Source organism: Dasypus novemcinctus, chromosome 7, assembly GCF_030445035.2.
Source record: "Dasypus novemcinctus isolate mDasNov1 chromosome 7, mDasNov1.1.hap2, whole genome shotgun sequence".
NCBI lineage: Eukaryota > Metazoa > Chordata > Mammalia > Cingulata > Dasypodidae > Dasypus > Dasypus novemcinctus.
In genome coordinates, this window is record NC_080679.1 from 139,334,460 (window position 1) to 139,350,489 (window position 16,030).

At 42.9% G+C, this 16,030-nt stretch overlaps 1 pseudogene; it reads left to right on the top strand.

Annotated features, from left to right (window-relative positions):
• Positions 1–3,667: 3,667 nt before the first annotated feature.
• LOC131279251 (cyclin-dependent kinase 2-associated protein 1 pseudogene) lies at positions 3,668–4,029 on the top strand (annotated as a pseudogene).
• Positions 4,030–16,030: the final 12,001 nt, after the last annotated feature.

Consider the following 16,030-nt stretch of genomic DNA (forward strand, 5'->3'; position numbering starts at 1 on the left):
GGAATGAAACACAAGATAAAGAAAAATGCATGGAATCTAGTTTCCATCTTTGTGCCATTGAACCTTGTGACCTAAAATTGACTGTATCATCAAAAAAGGACATCTTATGGATTGTTTTACATGTTCAAAAGAGCTAAAAAAAAAACCCACAAAAAACAAAATAAGGCCTGCCCAATATGTAGGCAGCTAGTTCAAATGATTATGCTAACTTATTTCTCCTAATTGACTTGTTTGTAAGAGTAGAATTATATATTTCTAACTATGTAACTCTAAAAACTCAGATAGTTATTTTAGCAACATTAAATTTATTTTTATGTTTTTATACATATTGAAGTGTAAAAGTATCTCAGTCCATGTAGAATTCTTCTCCTTAATGTAATTTACCTACTTGGGGAGGGGATATGGTTTAGTGAATATTCATTTCATTTTAGGAAAATTTCACTTCTCTTTATAGTTCATATTTGGGTTTTAATGTAATTTGAATTGGCTATATAGCTGGTTATTTTGGCAACATTAAATTTATTTTTATGTTTTCATACATATTGAAGCTTAAAAGTATCTCAGTTCATGTAGAATTCTTCTCCTTAATATAATTTACCTACTAGGGGAGGGGATGGGTTTAGTGAATGAAAATTTCACTTCTGTTTATAGTTCATGTTTGGGTTTTAATGTAATTTGAATTGGTTATATAGCTGGTTTTTTAACTCTATCCTTCATATTTTAATTCATTTCTACCTTCACTTAAATAAAAATAACTGATTTTTCAAAATATAAGTAGGGTATTCACATATACATTATTTAGTACATTTCTTTTAAGGAGATAAATTTTGTGAGATTTATTATTTAAATTTTAGATACTCTTAAATCTTCTCATCCTTACTCTGCTCTTTCAGAGTCTCTTAAAATATTCTTTACAGGGAAGCAGACTTGGCCCAGTGGCTAGGGTGTCTGTCTACCACATGGGAGGTCCACAGTTCAAACCCCAGACCTCCTTGACCTGTGTGGAGCTGGCCCACGTGCAGTGCTGATGTGCACAAGGAGTGCCGTGCCACACAGGGGTGTCCCCTGTGTAGGGGAGCCCCATGTGCAAGGAGTGTGCCCCGTAAGGAGAGCTGCCCAGCATGAAAGAACGTGCAGCCTGCCCAGGGATGGCACCACACACATGGAGAGCTGATGCAGCAAGATGATGCAACAAAAAGAGACACAGATTCCCAAGCCGCTGACAATAGAAGCCAACAAAAACAAGAACACAGCAAATGGACACAGAGAACAAATGGCTGGGGATGGGGGGCAGGAAGGGCAGAGAAAAAAATCTTTAAAAGATATTCTTTACAGATAAATAGAAATTGGTAGTTATATTCTCTGCCACTGAAGTAAAAAAATGTACCACTTGTTCTCCAGGTATAGGTGGTGATGATATTGTCCATTGAGAGTCTTTCAGAAGAGCCAGTACAACTTTTTTTAAAGCTCTGCAGTAAAATGCGGAGTTGTCCTGGGAGGTCCAATGTGACATACATTTTCAGGATTTGGTGGGAATTGTTTGTTTCTCTCAAGTGAAAAACAGTTTAATTCACTTTGAAGTGTCTTCTTAGACAGGATTACACAGTCTCTATTAATTGCCTAGACATCAGAACTTTACTTAAGACCAGTTTCAGAAACAAGTGAATTCAGAAGGATTAATTCATAAATTAGTTAAAAGGAAGAACTGTTCATTTTTTAAAAAATAGCTGGAAAGGTCAACATTTCTCTAAATTATCCAGAAAATATACATCACTTCCTTCAAGAATTAATTACAGGGTCATGGGATTCTAATATTGCTGTCAAACTGCACAGATTAATTTATTGATTTATATATATGTATGAGTCCTTCAGCAAAATAGTATGAATAAACAAACCTTTAGATAAGTGGAGTTGAGTTTTAATTTAAAGTTCCAGTGTTTTGCTTCTGGTTATGACAAGTTGAGGGCAATAAAATAAACTGAACTATGAGTTTAGAACAGAACTGAGGGCCAATTTTAAACAGCAACATAGTGTGGGGGAAGCTGCCTCTGGCACAGGTGTTGTATTGGTCATCTTGTTGCTAAGCGCTATTTTTAGATACTAACCCGGTTAAGTTTCCATTTCCCCACCCTCGCTGAAGCAATTAAGTTTCTATTCTTACACCACTCCCCCGGGCTCCAATTGGGCACTCCCTAAAGAGCAGGAAAGTCTTTCCACTGACGTTGCCAAATAACCATCTGCACATGTGTGTGGCATGAGAATCAAAATCTAGCTAATCAATCATTTATTGACACATGTGTTGTCATCAGTATGTACCACCTCATTCATCCCTGGCTATAAATACCCCTGATTGACCCTCAATAAACGAGACTTGATCAGAATCCTGTCTTGTCTCCATTCTTTGTGTCTCTTGTCCCTTTTCATTCCCAATCCCTCCCTCAGGTCTTGGTTCTACTGATCCGCGGGTCGGGTCAATAGTGTGTCTGTTATTAGCAGTAGATTGTTATAGATAGACTTCATAAAAACAATAAACACATCCACATATGACTTACCCATGTATACGTATGTAAATATAAAACAAATGGCTGAAGGTATTGGTAATTAAGCCAAAGCTATTCTCAAATACAGTAAAGCTTAATTAATTTTTAATTTGATACCTCCAGCTAGAGCTAAACAGAATACATCCTTTCTTAGAAGAGTTAGTATAAATGAGATAATTAAATATACATTCAGAGTATATCTTTGCAGTGATTATGCTGCTTACAATGCAAACTGAGCAAATGGAATCTCATTCTAAATGCCTATGGATTATTAATGTGGTCTTGATTACCTAAATTTTAAAGCATGGTGTAAAATATTATTGATTGATTTACAAAGAAACAACTTATTAAGTGATTTTAAAAATTTAAAAAGCAATGCTATTGTTGTAGAGAAATCAGGTGTGTGAGGTATCGAAGACCAGGACACGAGAGTACCGAGAAGGAAGTTGGTTTATTTCAACCGGCTGGGCTCAGTGGACTCTTGTCCTAATAAAAACCGAGGCCCGAATAGCTTTTTTCAGACCCTTTTATACAGAGGATATAGGATTAGGGAGACTAACAGTGATGGCAAACAGACCTCTGGTTAGGTTCTTCAGTGTTTGATCTTAGTATCAGATAGGTTATTTCCTCCAGGCGAGTTACATATTCTCCACATCCAAGGCAGCTTGGATTAGCATATCTTCCATATCTCATCTGGAAGCAACCCTAAATACACATTTAGTCTCACATCGTATCTGATCATTCAGAGACTGTAGGGCCTATATTACTTATTTGGCTATTTTGGGGACCAGGTACACTGGGAAACAATTTTGAATTTATGCACAGGCTATATCACTATTAATCACTGCTACTTCTCTAAAGTTAGATCTAGCTCAACTCCAGTTATTTATGGGTTTCTAGCATTATAAATTTAACTGATTGCTGGGTTTGCCAATATCTAGATGATAAAGACAGACCTAGATATTTGCCGGTGCGGCCCGAGCCGCCAACAAAAAGTGCGCGGGAGACCGGCGGGCGCACGAACGGGTGCAGGGGCCACGGGCGCAGCGCCCCCTCGCCGCCTCACTGCTGCCACAGCCACCACCGCGGGCCAGCCCCGCACACCCTGCGCCCCGCCGCCCGCGGGGATGCCTTACAAACTGAACTTGAATGCGCACATGCCCGCCGCCTCCCTCAAGCGGCTGGAGTGTCCACTCTCCTTCTACCAGCATGGCGACATCCTCGCAGTACCACCAGCTGCTGAGTGACTATGGCGGCCATCCCTTGGCTACACCCAGGGAACTGGGAAGAGCCAGGTGCCCCAAAGCAAATATGCTGAGCTGCTGGCCATCATCAAAGAGCTGGGGAAAGAGATCAGACCCACCTACGCAGGGAGCAAGAGCGCCATGAAGAGATTGAAACGAGGCATCATTCATGCTAGAGGACTGGTTCGGGAGTGCTTGGCCAAAACAGAACAGAATGCCAGATCCTAGCCACCTCGTTAGCTTTGAAGGCTTTCCATCTTTACAAGATGAGAAGTTACAGTTCATCTACCTGTTCAGATGTAACTCTTTTGTTTTCAAAATGTTAACAGTTTGTTTTCATGGTTCATTAGGCTCTGAACCTACCGACTAAGATTGAGAAAAAATTTTGCAGTTGATTAGGATTTGTGTTTTAAGTAGTTAGGAAGTACCCGGGTATTTTTTTAAGCATTGATTAAAAAAATAATACATGGAAAAGTTACCTATCTTACATCAAACTATAGTTTGCCTCCAAGATACCAGTATCTCACTTTAATCTTCTCTTGAATATATTTATGTTACCTAAGTTGTTATTTTCATAAGCTAATACAACTCTAAGGATTCTGTTTTTAGCAAATACTGACAGCACGCTTTTCTTAGTAGCCAGTCCCAGTTTGGCAATACAGTGTAGATTCTGCTTAATATAACTTTTTGCTTAAGCATTTGCATGACTATTAGTGCTTTGAAGTCAAATAAAAAGTGCACAAGTTATAAATACAGAAGAGCAATCTATCATACCGAACAAGGATCCCCCAAAATTTTCATACTGAGACTGTGTAGCTTTCAGTTTTGTGTTTCCTGTAAGTTGATCAAAATGTCTGGGAAAAAATGACTGAAATTATTTGCATCTTTGTATGTATTTATTACTTGATGTAATAAAGCTTATTTTCATTAAAAAAAAAAAAAAAGATGGACCTAAAATAGTGTTCCATTCAGGCAAAAGTGATCACTGGCCAAAAAAAGAGGTAAATGTTTAATAAAAAGATTTGGTATCCTGTTAAAAATTAGTCAGCCCTTGTTACAGATTAGTAAGTTAAATGTATTTGGCATTGGGACACTTTATTTGAAGCTTTAACTACATTTTCACAACTTATAATTTGGTGACTATAAACTCTTCTTTATGCAAGAAAACTGTAATAAGACAGGGCCAAAATTGGATATATACAAGTCTGGTTGTATATATTGGTTGTATATAACCAATCAATCAGGTTAGATTCAGACAATAGATTTGGGACTCCCATAGTCAAAGACTGAGAGCTTAAAAGTGACTCCAATAATGATACTTTTACTGTTGTAACAAAGAAAATCACTAAATTAGATATTCATTCAATGACAAGTATCCCACTTGCATGTGTAATGCCTGCATTATCTCTTTCCCCAATATGATAAACTTATATAACATGATTTAGTCAATATTCAGGTTATATTTAAAATGGAAACTCAACATACTTAATTGGGAGTAATATACATGATTTGTTACATCATTTAAATAGGAATGCTTTCTTCTTTCTCAGACTAATGGACTCTTGTAAAATGGCAATGTGCTGATGCTTATATGACCTCCTTAAAGGGTAAAAAAATACAAATAGACACTCAAGATGGTTTTCTGGATCTAATCTTAACCTAACTTTAGATCATATTGGATTGCTTATTTTCCATGTGGGAAAATATATAAAACTTTTCTCCATGTTTGGTCAGGAAGATGTGTACTAGGTTATCTTGTTCCATGTATACCAAAGATATTTACACTAGCAAGGGAATTTCCAGGAAGATGGCAGAGCAGGGAGATTCAGGACTCACTTCTCTTCCAAAAGAGCTAGTGAAGAGTCAGAAACTGTCTGTAACAGCTGTTCTGGAGCTCAGGAAGCCAAAGGAGTGTTATACAGCATCCAGAGAATGGTGTATAGAAAAGGCTGAGAAATTGTGCTAAAAACTGTGTGTACAACATTATGATTATAATAAAAGCCATTGATTATACACTTTGGATAGATCATAGTGTATGTGAACACATCTCAAAAAAACAACTTAATGAACTAATAAATAATTTTGCAAGAGTAGCCAGAAATAGCAACTATGTACAGCAGGGGAATCATAGAGAGGTTGAGAGGTGAGGAATTTTCCTGTTTGTTTTTTATTATTACTGAAATAATAGAAATACTCCAATAATGATTGAAGTGAAGAATGCACAACTATGTGATCATACCAAATTCCACTGTTTTTTTACTTTGTGTGAATTGTAAGTTTTATTAATATGTATAAATAAAATTGATTTGTTAAAAAAGAACACTACACAGTCTAATTACAATTTTTATCAAGTTTAAAAAATACTGAGTAGCTCACTCTATACTTACAGCTGGCACCCATCCCCCATTCATGATATGGGCTATCTTAGGATCTAGTCCCTGGCTGGCTGTTGTGGGTGGAGAGGAACGTGGACGTCTACCCCCACAATGGTGGGATTGAGCATATCTTTTGATCAGCAAGTTTTGATTACTGAGTTCCAGTTCTGAACCGCTGTTTTAGCTAACCCAGACAAGGACAGCCACTGCCATTGACTCAACCCCACTGCTGACATGGAGGAAGGCAGTTAAAGCTTAAAGGCACAATACCCCCTTAGGGTTGCAGGGAACAGTTTTCTAAAGGGTGCCTATTTTTGGCAGGCCAGGAATTCAAGCTTCACCGAGTTGTGAAAAAGGCTTCTGGTGTCTTACCTGTACCTTTCTCCAGGGCTCATTGGGGCTGGTCTGAGCCCTTTTTGTGAGTCTCTGGTCCTCATTTGACTGGAAATACTGACTTCAGAAAGTCCTTTCTGAGGTGACCATCCTCCAAGATTTTGCATATCATGTAAAACAGCTAGAGGCAATGAAAGGAGTGTGTGAAAAAAAAAAAAAACCAGAACAGATCAATATTCTCAGAGAACTAGGAAAGAATCTTTTTTCTTAGGGTAAAACAATTATACACATAGTACAATCTTAAAAATTATACCAAATATCCAGGGCTAGAATGAGATGAAGAACTGGGAAAATTTGATCAATTAAATACAGCCAATTCTAAGTGTCAGAGAAGAGTTTTACTATAAAGCCAATCAACAAAAAATACTAGGCAAGAGAAAGAAACTGACCTTCATGTTGGGGCACTTTGTTTTTTTGTTTTTTTTTTTTTTTTTTAAAGATTTATTTATTTATTTAACTTCCCCCCCTCCCCTGGTTGTCTGTTCTTGGTGTCTATTTGCTGCGTCTTGTTGCTTTGTCCGCTTCTGTTGTCGTCAGCGGCACGGGAAGTGTGGGCGGCGCCATTCCTCGGCAGGCTGCTCTTTCTTTTCTCGCTGGGCGGCTCTCCTCACGGGCGCACTCCTTGCGCGTGGGGCTCCCCCACGCGGGGGACACCCTTGCGTGGCACGGCACTCCTTGCGCGCATCAGCACTGCGCATGGCCAGCTCCACACGGGTCAAGGAGGTCCGGGGTTTGAACCGCGGACCTCCCATATGGTAGACGGACGCCCTAATCACTGGGCCAAAGTCCGTTTCCCAATGTTGGGGCACTTTGAAACTTTATGTGGAGCCCAGGAAAGATCACATATTCTTGGAGCTAATTCATTCCTGTGGGCTTGAGAACTTGAATTGGATTCAATTTGGGGTCTTTGATTGGATTACTTCAGTGAGTCTAGGGTGGGTATCGGTCCTCTTGCTGGAGTCCTTTATAAATGGAGGGCTGAAAGCAGCAGATGTAATATAGCCTGTGCACAAATCCAAACTTATTTCCAAATATGCCTAGAAAGCCAATTGAGAAGTATAAACTCTGTAGGCTTTGGATATTCAGGGAGGATATAAGCTGGAATGTGGGGGGGGGGGGTTAGTGCTAAATGCTGACTTGGAATTTGGGGGATATGCATTAATTCAAGCTTACCTGCGGGAAATAACCAATCCAATACTCAGACAAAACACTTGAAGAAACTAACAAAAATATTTTTGCATACATACAAGCACAATTTTTCTTCCCACTCTTATTTCCTCTGTACAAAAGGGACCCAAAAAATTCTATTTGGGGCTCAGTTTTTATTATGACAGGAGTCCACCAATTCTGGCTGGTCTAAATAAATCAACTTCCAGGTGGTAGACTTGGCCCAGTGGTTAGGGTGTCCACCTACCACATAGGAGGTCTGCAGTTCAAACCCAGGGCCTCCTTGACCATGTGGAGCTGGCCCATGTGCAGTGCTGATGTGCACAAGGAGTGCCGTGCGATGCAGGGGTGTCCCCCACATAGGGGAGCCCCACACAAAGGAGCACACCCTGTAAGAAGAGCCGCCCAGCACAAAAGGAAGTGCAGCCTGCCCAGGAATGGTGCCACACAGAGATCTGACACAACAAGATGATGCAATAAAAAGAAACACAGATTCCCATGCCACTGACAACAACAGAAGTGGACAAAGAAGATGCAACAAATAGACAGAGAACAGACAACTGGGGTGGGGGGGAGGGGAGAGAAATAAATAAATAAATAAATCTTTAAAAAAAATAATAAGGCAAATTCCTTCTCAGAGTTCTCGTGTCCTGGCCTTCAACACCACATACACCTGACTTCCCTGCTACTACAATTCTGGGGGCTTGTCCAGGATTGTGCTGAGAAGATCAGAGGTGGCAACAATTGTTTGCCCCTTTCAGATGTCTCTGAGGAGGCTGGGAGGGCCCAGGTGAAACCCAGCCCTGGATGCCCCTGGACTCCCCTTTTAGTCCAGAAAGAGGTTGTGGTCTTCACCAGAGCCCTCCTGGAAGAACCAGAGCACCAGTGCATTTGAGAGACAATGAGAATGAAGCAAGGAGCACTACACATCAGATGGGTAAGACCCCCAGGGGCATAGTGCAGGAAAAGCCTAATTCTAAAATAAGGAGGGAGACTGATCAGCTCTCTAAAAGGGGAGGCCCCAGTACACCTGAGAATACAGGAGGAAGGTACCTCCTCTCCAGGTTCGAGAAAAGGAAAGGGGGGTGGTTGTGTGCATGTGATTGTGGCAACTGGGTGAGATGCAGAAAGTCACTTCTGTGTGGCAAGTGCAGAGTCCTGATCTGTGGTTCTGTGGTGACCTCATATGATCAAGGGCAGTCTGGGGGGTCCCTGCAAAGGGACCCTCTTCCAAGTCAGGGGCTTATACAGACCTGCTAAGGTTAAGAGGTGCCGAAAGTTTCCGTGAGGGTTGCGACCAGAGATGGACTAAGTGTATGGCTTGAGTGACTGTTGTGTACCATCAGCACAGGGTGGAAACATGGGAAACACACAAAGTAGGACCCTCTTCAGTTGTATGCTGAAAAACTTCCCCCATGCATTCCATGAAGATGTATACAGCATAAGGTTCCAACCAGGAAAGCTTAGGATGCTTTGTGAATTAGAATGACCAACTTTTGGCATGGGCTGGCCCCAGTATGGCATTTTAGATCCCTGGATCATCCATAAAGTCCATGATGCAGTAACTGGAAACCCAGGACACCCAATTCCCCTACATTGATCCTTGGGAAAATGCTGTAAGCCAAAATCCACCTTGGTTAGGGTAGAGTATGAATATGGAAGCTAGAATTTGCCTAATACAGAAACCAAGGAGTGCTGTCCCAGGGACCATACCAAACAATCACCATGCAAAGGGCCCAGAGAAAGTGTACCCTGAGTCCAGTGCCAATCTGCCCATTTTAGAAGGGCCATACAAACATGAATTTCTGCCACCGTATGCAATGACTCCTGCCCCAGAAATACTAAGGAATGAAAATGAGCTAGTCTCTCTAAGCAGTGCCCCATTATCATCATCCACACAGGGAAGAGACACCCATACCACCCCCACCACTGATTTTATCACCATCTGAGAGGGCACCTATACCATCCCTGCAGTTACCTTTATCGAACCAGAGAGCCCTATGCCATCCCTGTAGCAGCTTTTACCATCTCCTCAGTGGTCTTTGATACCTTCTGCAATGGAAAATACAGATCTGCAGCTTTTACAGCCCATTGCCCCTGGCAATGCTGCTGCAGTGCTGCCAATCAGTCAGGGTGGAGATGCTGAGAGGTAGCAACTTAAACCACAGGAACCCCTACGGGCAGAGGAAGCACAGAAAAAGCCTGCCTACCAGCTACCTTTCCATGAAGGCTGGACCCCAATTTTTTACGATGCACATGGCTAGGTTCGGGGGGGACCTGGACATTCATCTATCAGCCCTTTACCACAACGGACCATTTTAACTGGAAAAGCCATACCTCACCATTCTCAGAGAAGCCTCAAGCCATGATGGACATTTTCCAGTCCATCATACAGACCCACAAACCCACTTGGGTTGATTGTATACAATTTATAATGACTTTATTAAACTTTGAAGAAAGAATGTATGTCATGCAGGGAGCTCTAACCTGGCTTAGCACCCACCTGAGGAAAGTTTGGACAGTGACCAATATGCCCACTTGCAGTCCCCAGAGGAGGACCCCCTGTGGGATCCAAAGAGCACAACCAGGCTCAACTGACTAGAAACTTTCCATAGGGCCTTAGTTGAATGATTCATGGTGGGGAGCCACAAGACAGTAAATATGGCAAAAACTACTCAAATTCTACAGGCTCTGGATGAGAGTCCAGCTCAATTCTATGAGAGGCTGTGCAGCATGTTTTGTGTATGCACACCCTTCAAACCCAGATGCTCCTGAGTGCCAAACAATGGTCAACGCAGCATTCATTTCCCAATCACAAGCTGACACCCAAAGAAAACTGCAGAAGTTGGATGGGTTTGCTGGAATGAATATCTCTCAGCTCATGGAAGTAGCTACTAAAGTCTATGCCAACCATGATGTAGAAACAAGGAGGGAAGAAAGTCAGAAGATGAAGAAGAAGGCATATCTTCTGACAGTGGCAATCATGGAAAAATCCATTCCTGTGTCAAGGAGAGTAAATTGGGAATCCCCTGCCCCAAGGAGAGGGAAGGGCCTATGCTAGGGCAAAATTAGTGTGTGTACTGCAAAGAAGATGGGCATTGGAAGCAAGAGTGTCCCAGCTGGCCACTCAACCCTGCCACTGCTGTTAAAACATTAACCAGGAAAGCTAGTGGGGCATCACAAACAAAAACCTGGGTCCAAAAAAGTTCAGGAAAAAACCCCTGCAAATCAGATAATTGGGCTGACAGGAATAGAGGACTCTGATGGAGATTATTAGGACAGACTGGGTTCCTATTCTCCCGGCCCTGCAGAGCCTATGGTCAGAGTCCAAATTGGGGGCCACACCATACATATGATGTTTGATGCTGGGGCTCAACATTCTGTAATGACCAAGCCAATTGGGCCTCTCTCAAAAAGACAGGCCACTGTCATAGGTGCAACTGGCAAAAGTACCCAATGGCCCTTCCTGCAAGCCAGGACCTGCAACATTGGGAGAAAAGAGGTCACACACAAATTCCTTTATCTTCAGAGTGCCCAGTCCCCCTCCTGGGTTGCGACCTGCTGTCTAAACTGCAGCTCAAATTACCTTTGATGTCACGGGGCAATCCACACTGACACTGGGGCCACAGGACCCTCTGAGAATAGTGCTAACCCTTCCTCTGCAGGAGGAATGGAGACTGTTTTGCCTCAGTGAAACTGGCCAGTCCATGCCCATGCAGCTCCCTTTTGAAGATGCATCTGAAGTATGGGCAGAGGATAACCCAATAGGGATGGCACATGACATTCCTCCAATTATTATTGAAATAAAGGCCACAGACAGTCCAATAAGCATAAAGCAATATCCAGTACCACGTGAAGCACAAGCAAATGTCCAGCTATTTATTCAGAGATTACTGAATGAAAGCATATTGAGCCATGCCAGTCTCCATGGAACACTGCACTCTTTCCAGTTAAAAAAGCTGATGGGGATTACCGCCCAGTCCAGGACTTACTAGCAGTTAATTCGGCAGTAATAACCCTTCATTCTGCAGTTTCTAATCCATATACTTTTCTCAGCTTAATACCCTCATTGGCAATCTACTTTTCATGCCTAGATCTTAAGGATGCCTTCTTCTGCATTTGGGTAGTGCCCTGCAGCCAGCCAATTTCCACTTTTAGGTGGGACAATCTGAACCCAGATGAAAAGCAGAAGCTAACATGGATGCAACTGCCTCAGGGGTTTAAAAATGCCCCCACTATTTTTGGACAAGGTCTGGCTAGTGATCTCAAATCCTTTAAACCAGAAAGCCATAACTGTTTTCTCCTCCATTATGTAGATGACCTCATTCTCAGAAGTCCCACCTACCAAGACTGTGCTGGTGGAACCCATGGTCTTTTAAAGCATCTACAGCAAAAAGGCTATCGAGTGTCTAAGAAAAAAGCTGAAATATGCCTGCCTCAGGTCAAATATCTAGATTATAAAAATAATGCAGGGGCCCCATGAATTGGGACTTGAAAGAAAGAAAGTTATCTGTAGTCTCCCTGAGCCCAACAGCCACCAGAAGCTGCCAGTTCCTCAGTGCAGCAGGATTCTGCCACAATTGGAGCCCCAATTTTGGGGTCCTCATGTGCCCTTTATATGAAGTCACAAAGGGGAAAGATTATGATTCCCTGCTCTGGGAAAGCCCACAGAAAAATGCTTTCATTGCTCTCAAACAAGCTCTAATGGAAGCACTGAGCCTCAGGCTTCCAGATCTCAGTAAACCATTCTACCTCTACGTTCACAACTGCCAAAGGATCACAGTAGGGGCACTCACTCAATACCTCAGTTCCTGGCAAAGACCCATAGCTATCTGTTCAAGCAACTGGACACTAGCCCAAAGACAGGCTCTCATGTCTGCAAGCTGTAGCAGCTGTAGTCATTTTTACACTAGAAGCTATAAAATTGGTTCTGCATGCAGTAATCATAGTCTTCAAAGCCAAAGGAACACACCGGCTAACTAACAGCTGCCTGGTTAAATATCGAACCCCATTATGTGGTTTCCCTTCAACTGGAACTTGTAAAAACCCTAAATCCTGCCACTCTACTACCCGTGGAGCTGGGGATTCTAGCCCATAACTGCCTGAAAACATCACAAGAAGTATATTCCAGCAGGCCAGACCTCCAAGACCAGCCACTGGCAAATTCTGACATGGAGTTCTTTATGGATGGGAGTAGCTTTATGCAGGACAGCAATCAGTGAGTGGGATATGCTGTGGTATCAGGAGGCCCAGAGCCTCCTGGATAGCAAATCAGCACAGAAAGTCAAACTCATTGCCCTCACCCAAGCCCTACAACTTGCAGCTGGAGCAAAGGTTAATATCTACACAGGCTCCAAATATGCCTTCTTTACCCAGCATATGCACTGAGCCTTATACAAACAAAAAGAACTCATCAACTCAGGAGGAAAGAGCATTAAATATGGCACAGGATTCTGGAACTACTAGAAGCAGTTTGGAAACCTACCAAAGTGGCTGTAATGCACTGCAAGGGACACCAGACAAGCCACAGCCCTGTCACCCAGGGAAATCAGAGGGCAGATGCTGAAGCAAAAAGAGTGGCATGGGAAGGATCCCTATCTAAAAACCTGGCCACTGCTCTCATTCCTCAACCTTTTTAATTATCTGAAACTCCAGTATACACTGCCTGCCACAGCCTCTGAATCAACAAGAGCTGCAATACACTCAAGCCGAGAGAGTGGATACTCTCTGAGGGTGGGATATAAGGAGAAAATGGATGGTGGACATTGCCCGATCACACAATAGTTGTGCCACAAATATTAGCCACAACATTAGTTCAACACTACCATGAGAAGACACACTTGGGAAAAACCCATCTTAAAGAAGTTTTAGAAAGATTCTTCAGGTGGCAGACTTGGCCCAGTGGTAAGGGCATCCGTCTACCACATGGGAGGTCTGCGGTTCAAACCCCGGGCCTCCTTGACCCGTGTGCAGTTGGCCGATGCACAGGGCGCAAGGAGTGCCCTACCATGCAGGGGTGTCCCCCGCATAAGGGAGCCCCACGCACAAGGAATGCAACCAGTAAGGAGAGCCACCCAGTGTGAAAGAAAGTGCAGCCTGCCTAAGAATGGTGCTGCCCACACGGAGAGCTGACACAACAAGATGATGCAACCAAAAGAAACACAGATTCCTGTGCTGCTGACAACAACAGAAGCGGACAAAGAAGATGCAGCAAATAGACACAGAGAACAGACAACCGGGGTGGGATGGGGGAGGGGAAATAAATAAATAATAATTTTTTTTAAAAAAAGAAAGATTCTTCTACATCCCAAGTCTGGCTGCTATCACCCATGCCATATGCCAGTGGTGCATCACAAGTGCAAAAATAAAACCTTTGGCAGGGGGCCTATGGGAGTCCCAGGAGTCCAAAGAATTGACAATATGCCTCTTGAAGATCTAGTAGTTGATTTCACTGAAATGCCACACTCTGGAAGTTATAAATATCTCCTAGTCCTTGTTTGCACCTTTTCTGGCTGGGTGGAAGCCTTTCCCACTTGAACATAAAGAGCTGAAGAAGTAACCAAAGTTCTCAGGGAAATCATTCCTAGATATGGGCTACCCCTCTCAATTGGCTCTGACAATGGACCCACCTTCGTCTCTGAAACCACTCAAAAATTGCCAAAGCACTGAGCATCTGATGGAAACTGCACACCTCTTCCCATCCTCAAAGCTCAGGAAAGTAGAGTGAATGAACCATACAATAAAGACTTATATTGCCAAGATTTGCCAAGAAACTGGGCCAAAATGGGTGCAAGTACTTCTGAGTCCTCTTCTCCAAGTTTGGGCAAGCCCAAGCTGAAAGCCAAGCCTAACCTCTTTTGAAATCCTCTTTCAGAAACCACCCCCTTAATCCAAAATATAGAAGGGGATCTCGGAGAAAGAGGAAACTTACCAATAGCTCAGCAAATGATCAGCTTATGAAAAACCTTACAAAATCTGCAACACTAGGTCCAAGAAAGGGCCCCCATTAGCTTAAGCAACTATATACACCTGGAGAAGCCAGGTGATGCAGTCTGTGTCAAAGACTGGAAATCAGCTCCACTAATCCCTCTATGGTGGGGACGCTATCTTGTCATTTTATCCACCCCCAGTGCAATTAAAGTAGCTGAAAGTACCCCATGGATACACCATAGCCGGGTCAAGCAAGCTGCCCCAGAGTCCTGGACCTGTATTCCAGATGCCCACAACTCAACCAAACTCATCTTGCAAAAGAACAAAACACCAAGCCCTGCTCCAGTCACACCCCAGAATCTGACTGGTCCGTGCATGGCTGAAGGTTGAGGATGGGACACCGAGCTCTGCTCCAATCACACCCCAGAAACTGATAGGTCTATGTACAGATAAAGAATAGTTTAATCCCAGTTACAATGCCCCTTTGATTATTCTCCCTACTCCTAGCCCTCACCCTCCCCTGGTCCCAGGTTGGCATCACAGAGTGTGAGCCATTATCCAAAAGGTGTGAATGGGGGCCCATGTCAATACCACATTAATATATCATAACCATTACACCTGCAAGGGCCATATAGCTGCCTGCCAGTTTCAAGGAATCTCCTATAGTGTCTGTAACATATCTGGTCAAATAATCTGCTATGACCCCAAACCTCCAACAGTCTCCTGTAAATGGGAAATAAGGGTGCTTAATCAAAATGGGGAGCTACTTAGCTCTACCCCAGCCACTAGCCAGAACCAATGAGTGTCCCTCCTATTTGATGCTTGCCAAGTTATAGACTCTGGGATACCATGGAACACCAATTGTGGAGGGCTTAGCAGGGAGCAAAAATATACTCATAACAATAAGTATATGTGTGGTCCAGAAGTGAAAAGTGCAGTCCAAGGGGGGCCTTCTGGTGTAAATGCATAGGTGCATACTACTGCCCCTACTGGTCCTGTGTCACCTGGGCCACATGGAATACAGATGCAACTAAACAGCCATCCTCACCAAAGGAATGGCCCTGGCCATTTATGCTGTCATTGTAACCACTTAAACCTCACCATCCTTAAACCTGAATCCCGACAGACTCAGGGAGTCCAAACGAGTCTCTGCATTGATGGTAGAGGAATAGACCCAGAAGACTACATCTGGGTTGCGTATTGGGAATACCCACTCACAAGTAAAGCCCATTCTGTGTTCCACTCCTTCTATGAAGAAATGGAAAAGCCCTTTTCCATTCTACAAGGAGTGAGAAACCTCTTCATAAGCCTAGCTGAAGTAGTAGGGGCAGCTTAAATGTCTCCTTGTGCTAAGTATGTGGAGGTACTAATATGGAAGACC